The following is a 21,381-nucleotide window of genomic DNA, read 5'->3' on the forward strand; positions in this document are numbered from 1 at the left end:
CCTAACCATCTCCCATACCTGTGAGCCTTTTTTGTTTTAATAAGTTTTCTTCTCTTTTGTAAAGTTAAAAAGGCAAAATATGAAGCCTCCTGTCTTGTAATAAAATGGTGATTATTCTAACTTTAGTGACTGATTAATCAGAATTTTATTAAAGGAGGCAAATATTTTCCCAACCCTCTCCCTCCCTTATCTGTGTGTTTATTAAAAAAAATATTTTGACTACATTTGCACTTTGTTGTATATTGGTTTATCGCTCAATATTATTGTTCCTTGTTATTATTTATTCCTTTATTTCGAGTTTTACTCATATGGGGATTTGTTTTCTCTCTTGTGTTTTTCCAGCTTGAATTGTTGTTCCTGATTTTTCCTTCTGGTTGGTTAACACTTATCTGCACCACTGTTAGCATTTGGTTCCAGTTCTGATGTTTGAACTCCAGTTTTGTTGACTGCTATTCAGGACCTTCTTTTATTCCTTCAAATAAAGAGGAAGAGTTTATTGTGCTGTGCTGTTTTTTGATTTGGTTCAATCTTGCTACTTTGTAACTTTGCTGCTATGTTGAGAAGTAAAGAAAGTTTGCCTCTTGTCTTAAATAAAACTATTTATTTGGTCACTAAAGCTAGAATAATCTCCATTTTAAGTAACCTTCCACTTTACTAATATTATCAATTTTGCTTAGTCCCATGAGTAACCTTTGTTAAAGAGTAATCCTATGTGTGCTCAGGAGTGTGCACATGTCCCTAACCATCTGGCATAGTGACTGCAACAATGTTTACAGCAATGTAATATACATAATATACATAATTGCAGACTCTGTTGCCATATAGTGTCTGTAGCAGTCTATGGCAGCAGTTTGTGTAACTATGTATAACATTAACATAAACATTGTTGCAAACACTGTTGCCAGATGGCTAAGGACACATGCACGCTCCTGAGATCACCGTTACTAATTAACAAAGGATACCAAGAGAACTGAGCAAAATTAATGATAGCAGTAAATTCAAAAGTTGTTTAAAATTGTATGCTTTATCTAATCCATTTAATTTTAATTCCATTTTAATTCTTTCATGATTCAGATAGAGAATACAATTTTTAAAAAGTTTCCAATTTATTTCTATTATCAAATTTATTTCATTCTCATGTTATTCTCTGTTGACAAGATGCACATGCCTGAAGCACTACAGGACAGGAAATAGTGCTGCCATCTAGTGCTCCCGCTAATGTATAACATTGTTGCAAAACTGCTGCTATATAGTGCTGCAGACACGTGCACACTCTTGAGCTTACATTTCGGCTTTTCAAATAAAGATAGCAAGAAAACAAAGAAAATATGATAATAGAAGTAAATTAGAAAGTTGTTTAAAATTTGATGTTCTATAACAATCATGAAAGAAAAAAAATGTGTTTTATGTCCCTTTAAGACCCTATTTTGAAGCTTGTTATATACCTCATAGTTTTGAGATTTGAACACGTGAATGCCCAATGTTTGTGGCTTTAATAAACATGATTGGTAAAGTGATTGGTAAATTGTGAAGTGAATACAGTCAATTTACAAGCATAAGCAGGAGTAGTCACTAATATGATTTAAACGTTATCCAGTTATTCCACTTAACCTGCTATAAGGATATCCACAAACATATGTAGAAAAAGTGTTTATTTTACTTATTTCACTATGAGAATTTATGCGTCTTTGCCAAAGGGATATAAAACAGTCTGTTTCATTGTTGCAATAAAAAAGATCATTAAGCAGTGGATTATACTTAATAGAGCTAATTTCAATATGTATAATGTATAATTTTAGAAGGAATTTACCTTTTTCAACTTAATTTGTGCACAAGTAAGCTTTGGTCTCTGCTTGTTCTCATAAATGTTCTTGAGCAGCTTGAGCTGACTTTCTCTATCACTCACTGAATAATAATAATGGCATATCAGTTTCTTGGCCATGCTCAGTAGAGGACAGGATACAACTTTAGAACTTAAGTTGTCAAAATGTCAGCTCCCTCTGAAATTTAAGTGTTCATTTTACAGGGAAAAAGTAGTTGTTTTTTTTAAACATAAAGTGTTTCTTTTTATGTTTACTTTGATTTAACATACTGTATATATATATATATATATATATATATATATATATATATATATATATATATATATATATATATATATATATATATATATATATATATATATATAACTAAATTAGCACTGTTTCATATCCGTTTAAGCTCACCTGTGTACTAGAGCATCATCTAAACAATAGATCACATCTAGGGACAATGTGCCTATAGCATTGCGATGTATTAAACATTTGAAGTACGAGCCATCTTACACTGAGCAGCAGATTTTATGCTAGGCTTGTGATTCTCAGTCACTTGACAATGCTTCTCTGGTGGTATCCAATAGTGGATAGATTGATTTTAAGATAGTGAATATATATCCCCAAATCCACAAGATACACATTTATTGTTATGTCAAGGGTTAGACATTAGATGAATAAGTAAAATCAGTCACCATCTCTATTTTATTACTTCTTTGTTCAATGTATTGTTTTTCATGCCAAACCATATATAAATGCTTTTTGTAGTCTACAGAGCAGCTTTTAGATGGTTCTTGATATTGAAATTATTTGGAATTCCAAAACAATTCAAACCAAAAACAAATCAAATAAAGAATTTTCCAGAAAAATATTAGATTTATTATGCCTATTTCTTTAATCATTTTTCAGGTATGTAAAACGGTTTAAAAGATAATGAACCAGATTCCAAGTGGAGCACAAATATGCCTATGGTATGGAGAGCTCAGGCAAAATCTTCCATTTTATCCCTCAAATTAGTTAGTAATGCAAATAAGCCAGGCACTTCATCACAGCTAGCCCCCTAACTGCCATAAACCCCCTGGCAATTAACCAACCCACTGATAAAAGCCCCTAAAACAATGTTAAACCAAACAATAGAATGCATTACATTATTTTATTGGCTGATTTTCAAATCAACCAGTAGGATCAATGACAATTCCTGTTGGATAATTTCAAATAAACCAGGAAATAGGAATAAAAAATGAGTAGAGTGGCTGTTTGTTAATGGAAAATGCCAGAGAAGAGGCAGAACTTATGGACGTAACAAGAGAACACTGTGCTGTGTAAGTAACATGTTATTTTTTCCTATGGGAGTGTAATTTTTTTATTGAAGTTATTGTGGGATACAACAGATAATACATGACATTGTCCCTTCAAAAACAAATTGTAAACATACAAGTAATCAGAAGTTAAATATAAACCAATAGGTACAAGAACTGTAGGTCAGTAAAATATTTCTGTAATGAATATATGTAATTCACGTCTCATGTAATAGAGGTAATAATATCTATTGAGAGAAGAGTATGAGAGTAGACAGACTTGTGGATGACCTACTTGTAAATAGAACGGTTATGTGAAGGGACTTATAAAAATGAAACTTTTTAAAATATTAGTGTAAATTCCTCCCAAACTATCTAGGGCCACTCTTGGACCCCTAAAATCATGAATGACCTAGTTGAGGAAATCTGGTATCTGAGGTGGCCACTCTTGGGCCTTAGAATAGTATAGGTAATATGTTGGGTATGTATTGGCATATAATACAAGGTGCAGGTACAGCTATGTAGTAGTTTGGGGATAGCGATTGAGGAAGAGGGAATATCATAGCAAGGGAATATCATAGTAAGATTCAATTTTAAGATTGGATATCAGAGCGCCAAACAACGTAGGCAGGGTCTATGGGCAGATAGTCAAATACCAAAGGTAACAATAGGTTGAAAGAATATGATTTAATACATAAAAAAGTTGGTACATTCAAAATTATACAACAATTAGTCATGGATCCATGTTACACTTTAAAATATATATTGAAACACTAGGAACAATTTAAAAATGCTTGTAGAACAATAAATAACAACAAAAAAAATCTAACAAATAATGTCTATCGCATAAAACTTAAATTCTAATACGTGAATGCTAGGAGCGCTTATGCACACTCTATTTATAAAAACAATGGGTTACAATGCACAGGTGGATAGATTCCAGGTTGCTTGAAACCAGTGGGTGTGAAATGTAAGTGGCTCCGAATTGGGGTTTTGCCTATGTGTTTAACCAAAATTGTGTAAATCCTAACAGGTGGACAAAAAATGTTACAGAAATGTCTAGAACCTGAATTCAAAATATAAGACCTGAGGTTGTGCCTATGTGTTTATCCAAAAAGGGTGTAAATCCTTACAAGTAAAAAAATGTGAGAAAAATATTGCAGGAGTGTGTGAACCTTATTTTCAAAATAAACAATGAATTCAAAATAAAACGATATACAAGTGAATTTTGGACAAATCAACTAATGCAAACATAAAGCATAAATAGAACCAAAAAAAACAAAAAAACATCACAACTTTAACGTGTGTTCAAATGTGTTTCTGCTTGCAAACTGTCATAGTAAGATATTAGCGCTGCAGAATCTGTTGGCGCTCTACAAATAACTGATAATAATAATGGTGTCTAACAATATGGATGGAAAATGCACTAGATGGTTTAAACAAATGTAGATATATATATATATATATATATATATATGTATATACGTATATATATATATATATATATATATATATATATATAGCTCATGAAAGAGGATAGCTAAGCTGACAGAAAAACTTTAAATAAAGGGGGCGTCTGGTATCAAAAAGGTTTGGTAACTGATAAATTTAGTAGTCCTCCTAGGAAAGTAGTATAAATGAAACACTATTTAATGAGCAACTTATAGCTGGGGTTATGTGGGGGATATGTTGTAAGAGAGATTCTCATATTGGAGCTAAAGCACATCGTTGGAGTTTAACTGGGGTTTCACAGTCAAAAAATATAGTGAATATATAAAGTGCTAGAAGATGTAATATGCCTATAGAAAAACTGGTTTGTAAAGTATATGAACATATAAGCTATTAAACACTGTCGCCTAGATTTAGAGTTTTGTCGGTAACGACCCGCGTAGCTAGCTAACGCATGCTTTTTTTTCCCCGCACCTTTTAAATACCGCTGGTATTTAGAGTTCACATAATGGTTTTCAGTGCGTTAGGCTCCAAAAAGGGAGCGTAGAGCATAATTTAACGCCACTGCAACTCTAGATACCAGCGGTGCTTACGGACGCGGCCAGCTTAATAAATGTGCTCGTGCACGATTCCCCCATAGGAAACAATGGGGCTGTTTGCGCTGAAAAAAAACCTAACACCTGCAAAAAAGCCGCGTTCAGCTCTTAACGCAGCCCCATTATTTCCTATGGGGAAAAACTTCCTACGTCTGCACCTAACACTCTAACATGTACCCCGAGTCTAAACACCCCTAACCTTACACTTATTAACCGGTAAATCTGCCGCCCCCGCTATCGCTGACACCTGCATATTATTATTAACCCCTAATCTGCCGCTCCGTAAACCGCCGCTACCTACATTATCCCTGTGTACCCCTAATCTGCTGCCCCTAACACCGCCGACCCCTATATTATATTTATTAACCCAAAATTTGCCCCCCACAACGTCACCTCCACCTGCCTACACTTATAAGGTAGGAATATTCTGATTGGCTGATCGTAACAGCCAATAGAATGCGAGCTCAATCTGATTGGCTGATCGGATCAGCCAATCGGATTGAACTTGATTCTGATTGGCTGATTCCATCAGCCAATCAGAATATTCCTACCTTAAAGGGACAGTCTACACCAGAATTTTTATTGTTTTAAAAGATAGATAATCCCTTTATTACCCATTTCCCAGTTTTGCATAACCAACACAGTTATAATAATATATTTTTAACCTCTGTGATTATCTTGTATCTAAGCCTCTGCAAACTGCCCCTTTTTTCAGTTCTTTTGACAGACTTGCAGTCTAGCCAATCAGTGCCTGCTCCCAGATTACTTCAAGTGCACGAGCGCAGTGTTATCTATATGAAATATGTGAACTAACACCCTCTAGTGGTGAAAAACTGTTAAAATGCAATCTGAAAGAGGTTGGCTTCAAGGTCTAAGAAATTAGCATATGAACCTCCTAGGTTAAGCTTTCAACTAAGAATACCAAGAGAACAAAGCAAAATTGGTGATAAAAGTAAATTGGAAAATTGTTTAAAATTACATACTCTATCTGAATCATGAAAGTTTATTTTGGCCTAGACTGTCCCTTTAATTCCGATTGGCTGATAGAATCCTATAAGCCAATCGGATTTCGAGGGATGCCATCTTGGATGACGTCATTTAAAGGAACCGTCATTCAGCTAGTAGGTGTCGGTTGAAGAGGATGTTCCGCGTCGGCTTGGAAGAAGATGGCTCGCTCCTCTCCGGAAGAAAGAAGATTGAAGATGCGGCTTGATAGAAGACTTCATCCCGATGATGGACTTCCGACTTCAGCCCGATGATGGAGTTCTTCAGCCGCCGCGTGGATACAGACTTCAGCCCGAGGATGGACGTCACTCTTCAGCCCCCCGCTTGGGCTTGGATCAAGACTTCGGACCCTCTTCTGGACAGATCGGGACCCGGTGAGGTGAAGACAAGGTAGGAAAATCTTCAGGGGCTTAGTGTTAGGTTTATTTAAGGGGGGTTTGGGTTAGATTAGGGGTATGTGTTTTACAGGCAAAAGAGCTGAATTCTTTGGGGCATGCCCCGCAAAGGGCCCTTTTCAGGGCTGGTAAGGTAAAAGAGCTTTGAACTTATTTAATTTAGAATAGGGTAGGGCATTTTTTTATTTTGGGGGTCTTTGTTATTTTATTAGGGGGCTTAGAGTAGGTGTAATTAGTTTAAAATTGTTGTAATATTTTTCTAATGTTTGTAAATATTTTTTTATTTTTGTAACTTAGTTCTTTTTTATTTTTTTTACTTTAGTTAGTTTATTTCATTGTATTTATTTGTAGATATTGTATTTAATTAATTTATTGATAGTGTAGTGTTAGGTTTAATTGTAACTTAGGTTAGGATTTATTTTACAGGTAAGTTTGTAATTATTTTAACTATTTTAGCTATTAAATAGTTCTTAACTATTTAATAGCTATTGTACCTGGTTAAAATAAATACAAAGTTACCTGTAAAATAAATATAAATCCTAAAATAGCTATAATATAATTATAATTTATATTGTAGCTATATTAGGGTTTATTTTACAGGTAAGTATTTAGCTTTAAATAGGAATAATTTATTTAATAAGAGTTAATTTATTTAGTTAGATTTAAATTATATTTAACTTAGGGGGGTGTTAGTGTTAGGGTTAGACTTAGCTTTAGGGGTTAATCCATTTATTACAGTAGCGGCGAGATTCGGTCGGCAGATTAGGGGTTAATACTTGAAGTTAGGTGTCGGCGATGTTAGGGAGGGCAGATTAGGGGTTAATACTATTTATTATAGGGTTATTGAGGTGGGAGTGAGGCGGATTAGGGGTTAATAACTTTATTATAGTAGCGGTGCGGTCCGCTCGGCAGATTAAGGGTTAATAAGTGAAGGCAGGTGGAGGCGACGTTGAGGGGGGCAGATTAGGGGTTAATAAATATAATATAGGGGTCGGCGGTGTTAGGGGCAGCAGATTAGGGGTACATAAGGATAACGTAGTTGGCGGCGCTTTGCGGTCGGCAGATTAGGGGTTAATTATTGTAGGTAGCTGGTGGCGACATTGTGGGGGGCAGGTTAGGGGTTAATAAATATAATATAGGGGTCGACGGTGTTAGGGGCAGCAGATTAGGGGTACATAAGTATAACGTAGGTGGCGGTCGGCAGATTAGGGGTTAAAAAAATTTAATCGAGTGGCGGCGATGTGGGGGGACCTCGGTTTAGGGGTACATAGGTAGTTTATGGGTGTTAGTGTACTTTAGAGCACAGTAGATAAGAGCTTTATAAACCGGCGTTAGCCCAGAAAGCTCTTAACTACTGACTTTTTTCTGCAGCAGGAGTTTTGTCGTTAGATTTCTAACGCTCACTTCAGCCACGACTCTAAATACCGACGTTAGAAAGATCCCATTGAAAAGATAGGATACGCAAATGACGTAAGGGGATCTGCGGTATGGAAAAGTCGCGGCTGGAAAGTGAGCGTTAGACCCTTTAATGACTGACTTTAAATACCGGCGGTAGCCCAAAACCAGCGTTAAGAGCCTCTAACGCTGGTTTTCACGGCTACCGCCCAACTCTAAATCTAGGCCTGTGTAAGCTGTACTGAACATATCAGCAATAGCTAAATAATCTTGACATATGTGTACTCCACTCAAATGCTTATAAATAAATTCTATAAGAAAGATTCTCATATTGCAGCTAGTACATATTGCTAGAATGTAACTGGAGTTTCACACACATCAAACAATGATTATACAAAATCCTAGAAAACAGAGTATACATGCAGAAGAAACTGCTTTGTAAAATATTGGAATAAATAAGCAATTAGACACTGTGTAAACTGCTTTGAATATACAGGGAGTGCAGAATTTTTAGGCAAGTTGTATTTTTGAGGATTAATTTTATTATTGAACAACAACCATGTTCTCAATGAACCCAAAAAACTCATTAATATCAAAGCTGAATAGTTTTGGAAGTAGTTTTTAGTTTGTTTTTAGTTATAGCTATTTTAGGGGGATATCTGTGTGTGCAGGTGACTATTACTGTGCATAATTATTAGGCAACTTAACAAAAAACAAATATATACCCATTTCAATTATTTATTTTTACCAGTGAAACCAATATAACATCTCAACATTCACAAATATACATTTCTGACATTCAAAAACAAAACAAAAACAAATCAGTGACCAGTATAGCCACCTTTCTTTGCAAGGACACTCAAAAGCCTGCCATCCATGGAATCTGTCAGTGTTTTGATCTGTTCACCATCAACATTGCGTGCAGCAGCAACCACAGCCTCCCAGACACTGTTCAGAGAGGTGTACTGTTTTCCCTCCTTGTAAATCTCACATTTGATGATGGACCACAGGTTCTCAATGGGGTTCAGATCAGGTGAACAAGGAGGCCATGTCATTAGATTTTCTTCTTTTCTTGCCAGCCACGCTGTGGAGTACTTGGACACGTGTGATGGAGCATTGTCCTGCATGAAAATCATGTTTTTCTTGAAGGATGCAGACTTCTTCCTGTACCACTGCTTGAAGAAGGTGTCTTCCAGAAACTGGCAGTAGGACTGGGAGTTGAGCTTGACTCCATCCTCAACCCGAAAAGGCCCCACAAGCTCATCTTTGATGATACCAGCCCAAACCAGTACTCCACCTCCACCTTGCTGGCGTCTGAGTCGGACTGGAGCTCTCTGCCCTTTACCAATCCAGCCACGGGCCCATCCATCTGGCCCATCAAGACTCACTCTCATTTCATCAGTCCATAAAACCTTAGAAAAATCAGTCTTGAGATATTTCTTGGCCCAGTCTTGACGTTTCAGCTTGTGTGTCTTGTTCAGTGGTGGTCGTCTTTCAGCCTTTCTTACCTTGGCCATGTCTCTGAGTATTGCACACCTTGTGCTTTTGGGCACTCCAGTGATGTTGCAGCTCTGAAATATGGCCAAACTGGTGGCAAGTGGCATCTTGGCAGCTGCACGCTTGACTTTTCTCAGTTCATGGGCAGTTATTTTGCGCCTTGGTTTTTCCACACGCTTCTTGCGACCCTGTTGACTATTTTGAATGAAACGCTTGATTGTTCGATGATCACGCTTCAGAAGCTTTGCAATTTTAAGAGTGCTGCATCCCTCTGCAAGATATCTCCCTATTTTTGACTTTTATGAGCCTGTCAAGTCCTTCTTTTGACCCATTTTGCCAAAGGAAAGGAAGTTGCCTAATAATTATGCACACCTGATATAGGGTGTTGATGTCATTAGACCACACCCCTTCTCATTACAGAGATGCACATCACCTAATATGCTTAATTGGTAGTAGGCTTTCGAGCCTATACAGCTTGGAGTAAGACAACATGCATAAAGAGGATGATGTGGTCAAAATACTTATTTGCCTAATATATATGTTCCCCACACAAATGCTCAGAAGTAAATACCAACTCGGTAGGGTAGTGATTATCTGGAAATTGCTACCAGAAGAGCTATCAGGTTTTGAGGCCTTCATTGAATTAGCTCACAAGCAGACTCCTATACTATAGTGAGACAGTTAGTTTCAGCCAATGCCATGGCTATAGGACGGGGTAATGACAGTCACATCAACTGGATTCTCTTTCACCAATTGTGTACCCTGTGGAAGAAGAGGAAAGTCTCCTGTATAATGCCTCCATCGAGATAGTCCACAAGCAATCAAATGCAGAGGGGCTTCAGTTATAGAATATGCAAGAGACTGAGAAGCATATCATACCTTGGAGTCGGCCGCATCTCCCAGTGTCATACTTAACTTGCATCTCACACTATTATGGTGCTGATACTGTTCGGTCGAATACTGACCATCCTTTCCACAGAAAGATTCTTGGACTGTGTGCAGCTTCCCCTCAGTTGCAGTGGATATGTCAGTTACCGGTAAATCCACTCTCGCTAATGTGGCAGCTGCTACATAGGATCCAGACTTCTGTGTGTCAGTCAGCTCAAATGCCATGTCAGTTTTATATGGTGGCATTACCAGAAGAGGTGCCGGTGGTTGCAGAGGTTTAGCTGGCTTAGAATTGTGTAAATAGACCAGATCGCTTTTCTCCTCTCTTTCTAGTAAGAAGTGGTCTGTCAGCTTACTTCTGGATCGCACTATTTCCATCAGGTTGTTCATTCTGTTGCAGAATGTTGCCTCAAATCTCTCCAGTAAAGACTGCATCTTGTAATTAAACTCTTCCACATCCATGTTCTAGATTTGAAGATATTCAACAGTGAAGTGAACTGAAGTGGTTATCAGGCTCCTTCTTCTTAACCCGGATTAACAGGGTGCGGGGATGTTGTGAAGTTTAGAATGTGTCCGCCGCCTAATAACTTCCAACAGTCTGGATTAGAGTCTCTGTCGAGCTAAATTTTATAAAAATAGTATGATCTGAAACTGTAGGATCTCCTTTAGTAAACTATATCACTAGTGATGTAGGATGGTGTTCAACTGTGGTGATAATCAGCGGATTATCTTGGTTTCAGGTAGAGCCTACAATTTTGCGGCTTGGCATGGCCGCGGCCTGGACACGCCCCCAAAATGTAGTATTTTTAACAGTACCTGAAACTGTTTGTTAACTTAGAGGGTTTAGTGGCATCTTAGGGTAGGGGTCATTTAAGGTGGGGGCTTATGGTAGATCATTTTAGAGAGGAGGTAATGGTGGTTGGTGATTATCAGTTAATAATTAGCAGGGATTTTTTAAAATTTCATCTGTTAGTTTAGCAATTAAAAATTATATTCAGTGGTAATTAAAGTGATGGTAAACTCTCCCTTTATAAAACATATCTGTAATGTTAGTGATATTTTAGATAGAGTTTAATTAATCAGTTGTAATGAAGATGCGCTATAACTTACTTTTTTATAGATATGACATTCAAATTCCCTATGCTCCACCGCCCACTTTAAAAGTAAATTTTTTCCGTGAGCTAATGGTTCCAATCAGCGCTCTCCCCTTTGGGTGTCTTTGTTGTAGCTAGATCGCTGATTGGAGAACAGTTCAAACCGTTAGCTCATAGAAAAATTGACTTTTAAAGTGGGCGGAGGAGCGCAGGGTTTTTGAATTTCATATTGACTTTAAAAAGTAAGTTATAGCGCATCTTTGTTACAACTAATGAATTGAACTCCATCTAAATAATCACTAGCATTCCGGATCTGTTTTTATAAAGGGAGAGTTTATCATCACTTTAATCAACTGTAATATAATTGTAAATTAGGCTAGCACCCCAAATCTCATGTCCATTGTAAATTTAAGCACCCTAAATATCATATTATTATAAATGTTAATAGATACTGCAGTGTAATAATGTGTGTGGGTTCAAAGGCACTAAAAATAAAGTGCCATATTACAAGTGGCACGCTACTTACCGCTTTCGCCTGTGCTATAACACCGCCAGAAGTAAACTTTTATTGCTAGTGGAAAATAAAATCTTTGCGCATGAGTAAAAGCTAACTTGCTCTTACTTCAATACTTTGGATAAAGCAACTGCACAAACTTTTCTTCATTGACTTTATAGAGAGCACAAACTCACGCACTAATCCGACAGGAGTTAAACCTACAGCACTAACCTGAAGGTAGTTATGAATTTTTTACATTCCAATGTTCTTCACATAGAAGAAAATATTTATTTTTAAATATATATATATATATATATATATATATATATATATATATATATATCTAAAGTATATATATATGAATGAATTTCTCTTTAAAAATACATAGAATATTTTCCTCTATGTGAAGAACATTAGAATGTAAAATATTTACAGTAAATACACAGTTAAGCACATTATTAAATATTAAAATTTAATTAAAAGGATTTTTCATATTTGAAAGTATTTGAATGGAAAGGGCTACAAAGTATACTATACTATAGTATCCTCAATTCCTATTATTAATACAATCCTACAGGTTTAAATTACATCTATCTTATCCCTCAAGTGTGCTTATTCAGATACTATCGGCTAGATTACGGGTAGTGCGTTAGGGTAAAAAAGCAGCGTATGAACAATAAGATTGAGCTTGCATTCTATTGGCTGATTGGAACAGCCAATAGAATGTGAGCTCAATTCTATTGGCTGATTGGATCAGCCAATAGGATTGAACTTCAATCCTATTGGCTGATTGCATCAGCCAATAGAATTTTTTCTACCTACATTCTGATTGGCTGATAGAATTCTATCAGCCAATCGGAATCTAAGGGATTCCATCTTGGATGATGTCACTTAAAGGTACCTTCATTCTGTTTTAGTCGTCGGATGAAGAGGATGCTCCACGTCGGATGTCTTGAAGATGGACCCGCTCCACGCCGGATGGATGAAGATAGAAGATGCCGTCTGGATGAAGACGTCTGCCCATCTGGAGGACCACTTCTGCCCGGCTTGGATGAAGACTTCTGCCCATCTGGAGGACCACTTCGCCCGGCTTGGATGAAGACGTCTCCCAGTAAGTCGATCTTCAGGGGGTTAGTGTTAGGTTTTTTTAAGGGTGTATTGGGTGGGTTTTATTTTTTAGATTAGGGTTTGGGCGGCAAAAGAGCTATCTGCCCTTTTAAGGGCAATGCCCATCCAAATGCCCTTTTCAGGGCAATGGGGAGCTTAGTTTTTTTTTAGATAGTATTTTATTTGGGGGGTTGGTTGTGTGGGTGGTGGATTTTACTGTTGGGGGGGTTGTTTGTATTTTTTTTTACAGATAAAAGAGCTGATTACTTTGGGGCAATGCCCCGCAAAAGGCCCTTTTAAGGGCTATTGGTAAATTAGTTTAGGCTAGGTTTTTTTTTATTATTTTTGGGGGGGGGGGCTTTTTTTTATTTTAATAGGGTTATTAGATTAGGTGTAATTAGTTTAAATTTCTGTAATTTGTTTATTATTTTCTATAATTTAGTGTTTGTTTGTTTTTGTACTTTAGCTAATTTAATTTAATTTATTTAATTGTATTTAATGTAGGGAATTTATTTAATTGTAGTGTAGTGTTAGGTGTTATTGTAACTTAGGGTAGGCTTTATTTTACAGGTAAATTTGTCTTTATTTTAGCTAGGTAGTTATTAAATAGTTAATAACTATTTAATTACTATTCTAAATAGTTAAAATAAATTCAAACTTGTCTGTAAAATAAAAATAAATCCTAAAATGGCTACAATGTAACTATTAGTTATATTGTAGCTAGCTTAGGGTTTATTTTACAGGTAAGTATTTAGTTTTAAATAGGAATAATTTAGTTAATGATAGGAATATTTATTTAGATTTATTTAAATTATATTTGTTAGGGGGTGTTAGGTTTAGGGTTAGACTTAGGTTTAGAGGTTAATAACTTTAATTTAGTGGCGGCGACATTGGGGGCGGTAGATTAGGGGTTAATAAATGTAGGTAGGTGGCGTCGATGTTAGGGCAAGCAGTTTAGGGGTTAATAAAATGTAACTAATGTTTGCGAGGCGGGAGTGTGGCGGTTTAGGGGTTAATATGTTTATTATAGTAGCGGCGACATTGGGGGCGGCAGATTAGGGGTTGATAAATATAATGTAGGTGTCGGCAATGTTGGGGGCAGCAGATTAGGAGTTCATAAGTATAATATAGGTGGCGGCAGTGTCCGGAGTGGCCGATTAGGGGATAATAATATAATGCTGGTGTCGGCGATGTCGGGGGCGGCAGATTAGGGTTAATAAGTGTAAGATTAGGGGTGTTTAGACTCGGGGTTCATGTTAGGGTATTAGGTGTAGACATAACTTTTATTTCCCCATAGGAATCAATGGGGCTGCGTTAGGGAGTTTTACGCTGCTTTTTTGCAGGTGTTAGACTTTTTTTCAGCCGGCTCTCCCCGTTGATTCCTATGGAGAAATCGTGCACGAGCATGTTACACCAGCTCACCGCTGACTTAAGCAGCACTGGTATTGGAGTGCGGTAATGAGCAAAATTTTGCTCAACGCTCACTTAACGACGGGTTTGTAAAAGCCCGTAATACCAGTGCTGTAGGTAAGTGAGCGGTGAGGGAAAACTGCTCGTTAGCACCGCATAGCCTCTAACGCAAAACTCGTAATCTAGGTGTATGTTAGTGTCATATTCTCACTTGCACATTATATTAGGAGATCCTTTTTTTTTCTTTTTCTTTTGAATATGTTCGTATGTGGGCTACTGATAAAGTAACAAAATACTAACCATTATGTGTTACTTGAAGCACTCATGACTTCTGCTTCATATGCTTATCAGCTATATATTCAGTGTGTTTGTTATGTTTTATAGCGTTAATTATATTTCTGGTGTGAACTGTGAACTCTTTATCCTCTATGTATCTGTACCTTTAAGAGGCTCTAATTTACTAGTCAGTGGTTTTATCCAATCACATTGTTGTTTTAACCTTTATAATGCACACACATGTGTTACTCTTTATGTCTATGATTACGGACATGTTTTTTGGCTGGGACTGTTTTTTCCATCCCCCTGCACCTACTTTTAAGTATGTACTGAAATAAATGTTGATTTTATTTTTACCTAAGAACTTTGTGTGGCGACCTTTTTGAATATTTCATCATTTACTTTCATTATATCTACAAATGTATGTAAATATATATATATATATATATATATATATATATATATATATGTATACATGTGTTTATATGTGTATATATTTATGTATATACATTTATACACATATAAACACATAAATACACATGTATGTACACATATACATATACACTCACCGGTACGTGATTAAAAATTGCGTCCCTTGAATTCCTATTGGCTGATTTGAATAGCCAATAGAATTTAAATCAGCCAATCGGATGAGAGCTACTTTAATTCTATTGGCTGATTTGAATAGCCAATAGAATTAGAGCTACTGACATTCTATTGGCTGATTTAATAGCCAATAGAATTACAGTAGTTCTTATTCTATTGGATATTCAATTCAGCCAATAGAATTACAGTAGCTCTCATCCGATTGGCTGATTTGAAGGCTCAAATCAGCCAATAGGAATTCAAGGGACGCCATTTTTAATTGCGTACCTTGAATTCCTATTCAGTGTACGGCGGAGATCGTATGAAGAGGATCCTCCATGCTCCATGGCTCTGCGTTCTTCAGTTCCAGCATCGCCGGTCTTCAGTTCCAGAGTGGACGGTCTTCAGCTCCGCGGTCATTGGTCTTCAACTCCTCCGCTCCGCGCTGGCTGGTTCCTGGAAGAAGAAGAGGTCGCCGCCTGGAAGAAGACTTCACCACCTGGAACAGGACCTTCTCCGCCGATCTTCAGGACAGGTAAGAAGCACTTGGGGGTTAGACTTAGGGGGGATCAGGTGGGTTTTAGAGTAGAGGTGTGTGGGTGGTGGGTTGTAATGGGGGGGGTGTTCTTTTTTTTACAGGTAAAAGAGCTGATTACTTTGGGGCAATGCCCCACAAAAGGCCCTTTTAAGGGCTGGTAATAGAGCTGATTACTTTTGTAATTTAGTTTAGGGTAGGGACATTTTGTTGTTTTGGGGGGCTTTTTTATTTTATTAGGGGGCTTAGATTAGGTGTAATTAGCTTAAAATTCTTGTAATTTGTTTATTGTTTGTAATTTAGTGTTTTTTTTTTGTAATATAGTTTAGTGTATTTAATTGTATTTTAGTTGAGATAATTGTAGTTTATTTAATTAATTTATTTATTGATAGTTTAGGTGTATTTGTAACTTAGGTTAGGATTTATTTTAAGGGTAATTTTGTAATTATTTTGACTAGGTAGCTATTAAATAGTTATTAACTATTTAATAGCTATTGTACCTAGTTAAAATAAATACAAAGTTACCTGTAAAATAAATATAAACCCTAAAATAGCTACAATGTAATTATTAATTATATTGTAGCTATCTTAGGGTTTATTTTATAGGTAAGTATTTAGTTTTAAATAGGAATAATTTAGTTAATAATATTAATATTATTTAGATTTATTTCAATAATATTTAAGTTAGGGGGTGTTAGGGTTAGACTTAGGTTTAGGGGTTAATATATTTAATATAGGTGGCGGCGGTGTAGGGGGTTCAGATTAGGGGTTAATATATTTAAAATAGGTGGCGGCGGTGTAGGGGGATCATATTAGGGGTTAATATATTTAAAGTAGGTGGCGGCGGTGTAGGGGGGTCAGATTAGGGGTTAATACATTTAATATAGGTGGCGGCGGTGTAGGGGGGTCAGATTAGGGGTTAATACATTTAATATAGGTGGCGGCGGTGTAGGGGGGTCAGATTAGGGGTTAATACATTTAATATATAGTGGCGGCGGTGTAGGGGGATCAGATTAGGGGGTAATACATATAATATAGGTGGCGGCAGTGTAGGGGGGTCAGATTAGGGGGTAATACATATAATATAGGTGGCGGGGGGGTCCGGAAGTGGCGGTTTAGGGGTTAATACATTTATTGTTAGGAGTGAGAGGGGGGATTGCGGATAGAGGGGTATACGTGTCAGGCTATGTTTGAGAGGCATGTTAGACAGTAACGGGAGATTTAATATTTTAGTCAGTTTTTTTAGGCGGCAGTTTCTAAAGTGCCGTAAGTCACTGGCGACTCCAGAAATTTGTACTTATGCTTATTTCTGGACATCGCTAGTTTGTCTGACTTATGGCACTTTAGCAACTGTCAGTGCTGTATATGTGATAGCTCGATGTGTGAGGTGAAATTACGGGTGGTGCAGTTTTCCACGCTTGCGCCGAAACCTGCGCCGTATATCGGATCGCGCCCAAGGTTATCCCAGAGGTAAAAAGTGTATTAATATAACCATGTTTTCTGTGCAAAACTGGGGAATGGGTAGAAAAAGGGATTAGCTATCTTTTAAAACAATAATTTTTTTTTAGTTGACTGTCCCTTTAAATTTTAAATTTGACTAGACTATTCCTTTAATTTTAATTATATATGTGAATAATTTATATTAGATAGCGTATTTACAAGTTTTGTAGTGTGTTGGGGCTGTACAAATAATTTTACTTTTACTGCCAAATTTGTGTTACAAGCTCTGTGTTGTCACTTATATCATAAAACTCAAAACATTTTCTAACAACTTTCCAACTTACTTCTAATATCTTCTATTATCAATTGTGCTTCATTCTCTTAGTATCCTTTAATAAAGAAGCAGCAATTCACACTGGGATCTAGCTGAACACATCGAGTGAGCAAATGACAAGAGGTATATATGTGCTGCTCTTGGGCCTTCCTGCAAATGTTTTTAAACAAAGGATGCAAATTGAATGGATCAAATTAGATAATACAAGTAAGTTAGAAAATTCCCTGCTCTATCAGAATCATGCTCCGTCCCTTTAACTTCTCAATGCTAACAATGACCAGAAGATTAGTGTGCAGTGCAGCATTAAACAAATCTTGGTAATTGAAAAGCACATTTACTTATATATTATAAGAAAACCAACCTATTAGCTGTAGTACAAAGGGCTCCATTTAAGAAGCACCTGGCTGACAATTCTGAACCTGTAGGCCATCATCGCGGCTAACAGTGCCACCCCTTCTCTCACGCGGCTGTCAATCATCTCTGTCAGACATGTCTGGGGTATTGCAAATCGTAAGGTCAGAGGTGGCATATAGGTTAGGATGCAGCAGTCTGATGACAGCTACTTCGGCTGCAGGCTCGCTCATGCACGCTTGCTACGGAAGGCACTCCAAAGTTGCATCCACAGCATGCTAAATGGAGACAAAAATATCATTCAACTGTTGCTTTTCAATTTTTTTCTTAAATAAATGAACACTTTTGCTTTGGTATGCACATTTGCTTGTTAATTAGTAGACATTTTACTTTCCCACAGCTTTTGTTTACAGGTTTCTAAATAACATTAACATGGGAAATACCCTTAGGTTTTTCACAGACTTGACGTGTGAAAAATACAAAGAAGAGGAGTGTACACTGAATATTCCATCCTGTGAAATTTCAAATGCATATATCAGGCCTAACAGCGTGAATGAGTGCATTCATAAGCTTTTTTCCCATTGACCTTATTTTGTAAAAGTGCGATTTTCTTTGCATTCACAACATGATAGAATTGCATTAAATGTTCTCTTGGGGACATTTTTTTTCTTTCAGAATGTAATTCAGGAGGTTTAAAAGCAATTTTTCTCTTTCCAAGAACAATTGTGTTTGTCCTTAAAAGATCAAATTCAACAATAGCTGACATATATCGAACATTGTTAACAAGCTTTTACATTATTTTCAGAGCTGTTGACATCCTTTATAGACTTGGATTGAAGCGTTTGTATATATTGATCTGTAGATCAAGACTTTGGTATACTGGTAATTTGGCGGCTTTCAAAATACAAACTTGAGGTTTAGATTCCAGCTCGCACATTCTGATCTTTCATATTAAAACAGCTTTGTGGATTTTTTTCAGGTATAACTGTGCTGCAAATCACTTTTGTAAATTGTGTTATTTAAGCCTAGTATATGATTATTGTAACTATATGAGTGCACTATAATTAGGTTGCACATATTAAAATAAGTGCAATAGGCAGAAATTCATTTTCTTGAAACAAACAAAAAAAAGATAAAATGATATGTTCCATATTAGAAACAAATGCCTACCAGGACTGAGTATTGATGAATGCATTTCAGTTTCCAAGATCATTATACTCTTGAAACAAGATGTATTGCTATATTTATAAAGAAGGTTCATGCTGATTCTATTGAATGTATCACAGCCTGATAGGCTCTTTTTGTCTGCTGCCTTGTTTCTTTGTGCAAATGACAGTACCTGCTTTATGTGATATGAAAAGTCTAAAGAGGGCTTAACCATTTTGTGACCTTGACTTTTCAGAACAGAATGGATGCGTGATTACTATTATTTATATGTTTTTAATTGAACCACGGAAATAATTAAAGGTGATAAAACAAGCTTGATTTTACATTTAGTTACACGCAAGATAATGTACAATATGGATTGATACTCCCCTTAAAATATCAGAACCGCAGCCATCCCACAGTCTCTCCCGAAGCCTGTATAGATAAATGTGGTGTGCCGAATGGAGGCGCAGGTTCACTCAAATGACTTCCGTGGTTTCTCTATAAGCCTAGTTTCTCCTCAGTTTTCATCTGTATCTGCGTAGAAGTGTACTCCTATTTCAGAGTAGAGGATTGTACTGAGATTTCATGTCAAGACACCAAATTAAGGCGTGTATATACTCACAGCATATATTCCAGATGACCGGCTCTTTATATGAGCTTTATAAAGCTTTGGTTTGTAAAGCACTTTTAAAAATGCTCTTGAGAAAGACGGCTGGGTCCGTTGAAACACGTTGGAAACAATAAAAATACAGCTTTTTAGGAAAAAACCTGTGAAATTCTACTTCTTTGCACATATAAACAGCCGGTCATCTGGAATATATGCTGTGAGTATATACATGCCTTAATTTGGTGTGTTGACATGAAATCTCAGCACAATCCTATACTCTGAAATAGGAGTACACTTCTATGCAGATACAGATAAAAACTGAGGAGAAATTAGGCATATAGAGAGACCACGGAAGTCGTTTGAGTGAACCTGCGCCTCCATTCGGCACACCTGATTTTACATTTAGTATTGATATTTTCTGTAAAGGTAGTTAGTAAATTAATTGAGTGAAGCAATACACAAATCTATTTGCACTGTGACATTAATTTTGTTATTCCAAAACTACTAATGCATTTTTAAAATATGTTTGCCTTTTCAACATCCTTTTTAGAAAAAAAATATCAAATTGTCACAGAATAAAATCATTTTCCTACCATACATACATGAATCATAAACTTAGAGACAAAAAGTGCACATGAAATGAGAAACATCATTCAGCAAAGCAAAGAAAATAAGTATTACCCAATTTCCAGTGAAATTCAAATTCATGCCCATGCAAAGGAAATGTGTTTAGGCATTTGCATGTCCCTGAGGTACGTTGATGGGAATGAACAGAGCTTTGATCTACCACATTTATCTGACAGATTAGCCCTTAAGAGAATTCAACATAATAAAAGCATAATATTCAGATGAAAATAGGCAGTAAAGAGAATCATACAAGTGAGACATAGCATAACTGGATCACATCCCTCACACTGTAGAAACTATCATTAATTGCTATTCATACCAAGGGCTAAGAAACACGCCCTGCTACTGCACATATATGTGACTCACAATGGTTGCGCTTGTTTACAGCAAATTCATTTCTATGCTGGAGGAACTTTAAGTTAAATGTAATGATTTTTTTCTCTCTGAATGCAAGTTATGTTTTCCTAAGAAGAGGATATCATGAAACACGCCAACATTTGGAACTAAAAAACTCCTGCAATATTTTATGATTTTGATATGAAAGGAAAATCTGTGGATTTCTTTCTTTCTTTCTTTCTTTCTTTCTTTCTTTCTTTCTTTCTTTCTTTCTTTCTTTCTTTCTTTCTTTCTTTCTTTCTTTCTTTCTTTCTTTCTTTCTCTCTCTCTCTTTCTGTCTCTCTCTCTTTCTGTCTCTTTCACTCTCTTTCTGTCTCTCTCTCTCTTTCTGTCTCTCTGTCTCTCTCTCTCTCTCCTTTTTTCTTTCTTTCTCTCTCTCTCTTTCTCACTCTCTTTTTCTCTCTCTCCCTTCCCCTCTCTCTCTCTCTCTCTCTCTCTCTCTCTCTCTCTCTCTCTCTCTCTCTCTCTCTCTCTCTCTCTCTCTCTCTCTCTCTCTCTCTCTCTCTCTCTCTCTCTCTCTCTCTCTCTCTCTTTCTCCTTCTCTCTTTCTCTCTCTTTCTCTCTCTCTCTTCCCCTCTCTCTCTCTCTCTCTCTCTCTCTCTCTCTCTCTCTCTCTCTCTCTTTCTCCTTCTCTCTTTCT

The 21,381-nt window shown here is 36.6% G+C and overlaps 1 long non-coding RNA gene across 1 annotated transcript; it reads right to left on the reverse strand.

Moving 5' to 3' along the window:
• Nucleotides 1-231: 231 nt before the first annotated feature.
• On the reverse strand, nt 232-20,533 carry LOC128654158 (uncharacterized). Its single transcript, XR_008401426.1, has 3 exons — nt 20,400-20,533; nt 17,973-18,240; nt 232-472 (listed from the first exon to the last, which is right to left on the reverse strand). It is a non-coding gene; the product is annotated as an uncharacterized LOC128654158 (long non-coding RNA).
• Between the last annotated feature and the right edge of the window lie 848 nt (nt 20,534-21,381).

Source organism: Bombina bombina, chromosome 3, assembly GCF_027579735.1.
Source record: "Bombina bombina isolate aBomBom1 chromosome 3, aBomBom1.pri, whole genome shotgun sequence".
In the NCBI taxonomy this organism is placed as follows: domain Eukaryota; kingdom Metazoa; phylum Chordata; class Amphibia; order Anura; family Bombinatoridae; genus Bombina; species Bombina bombina.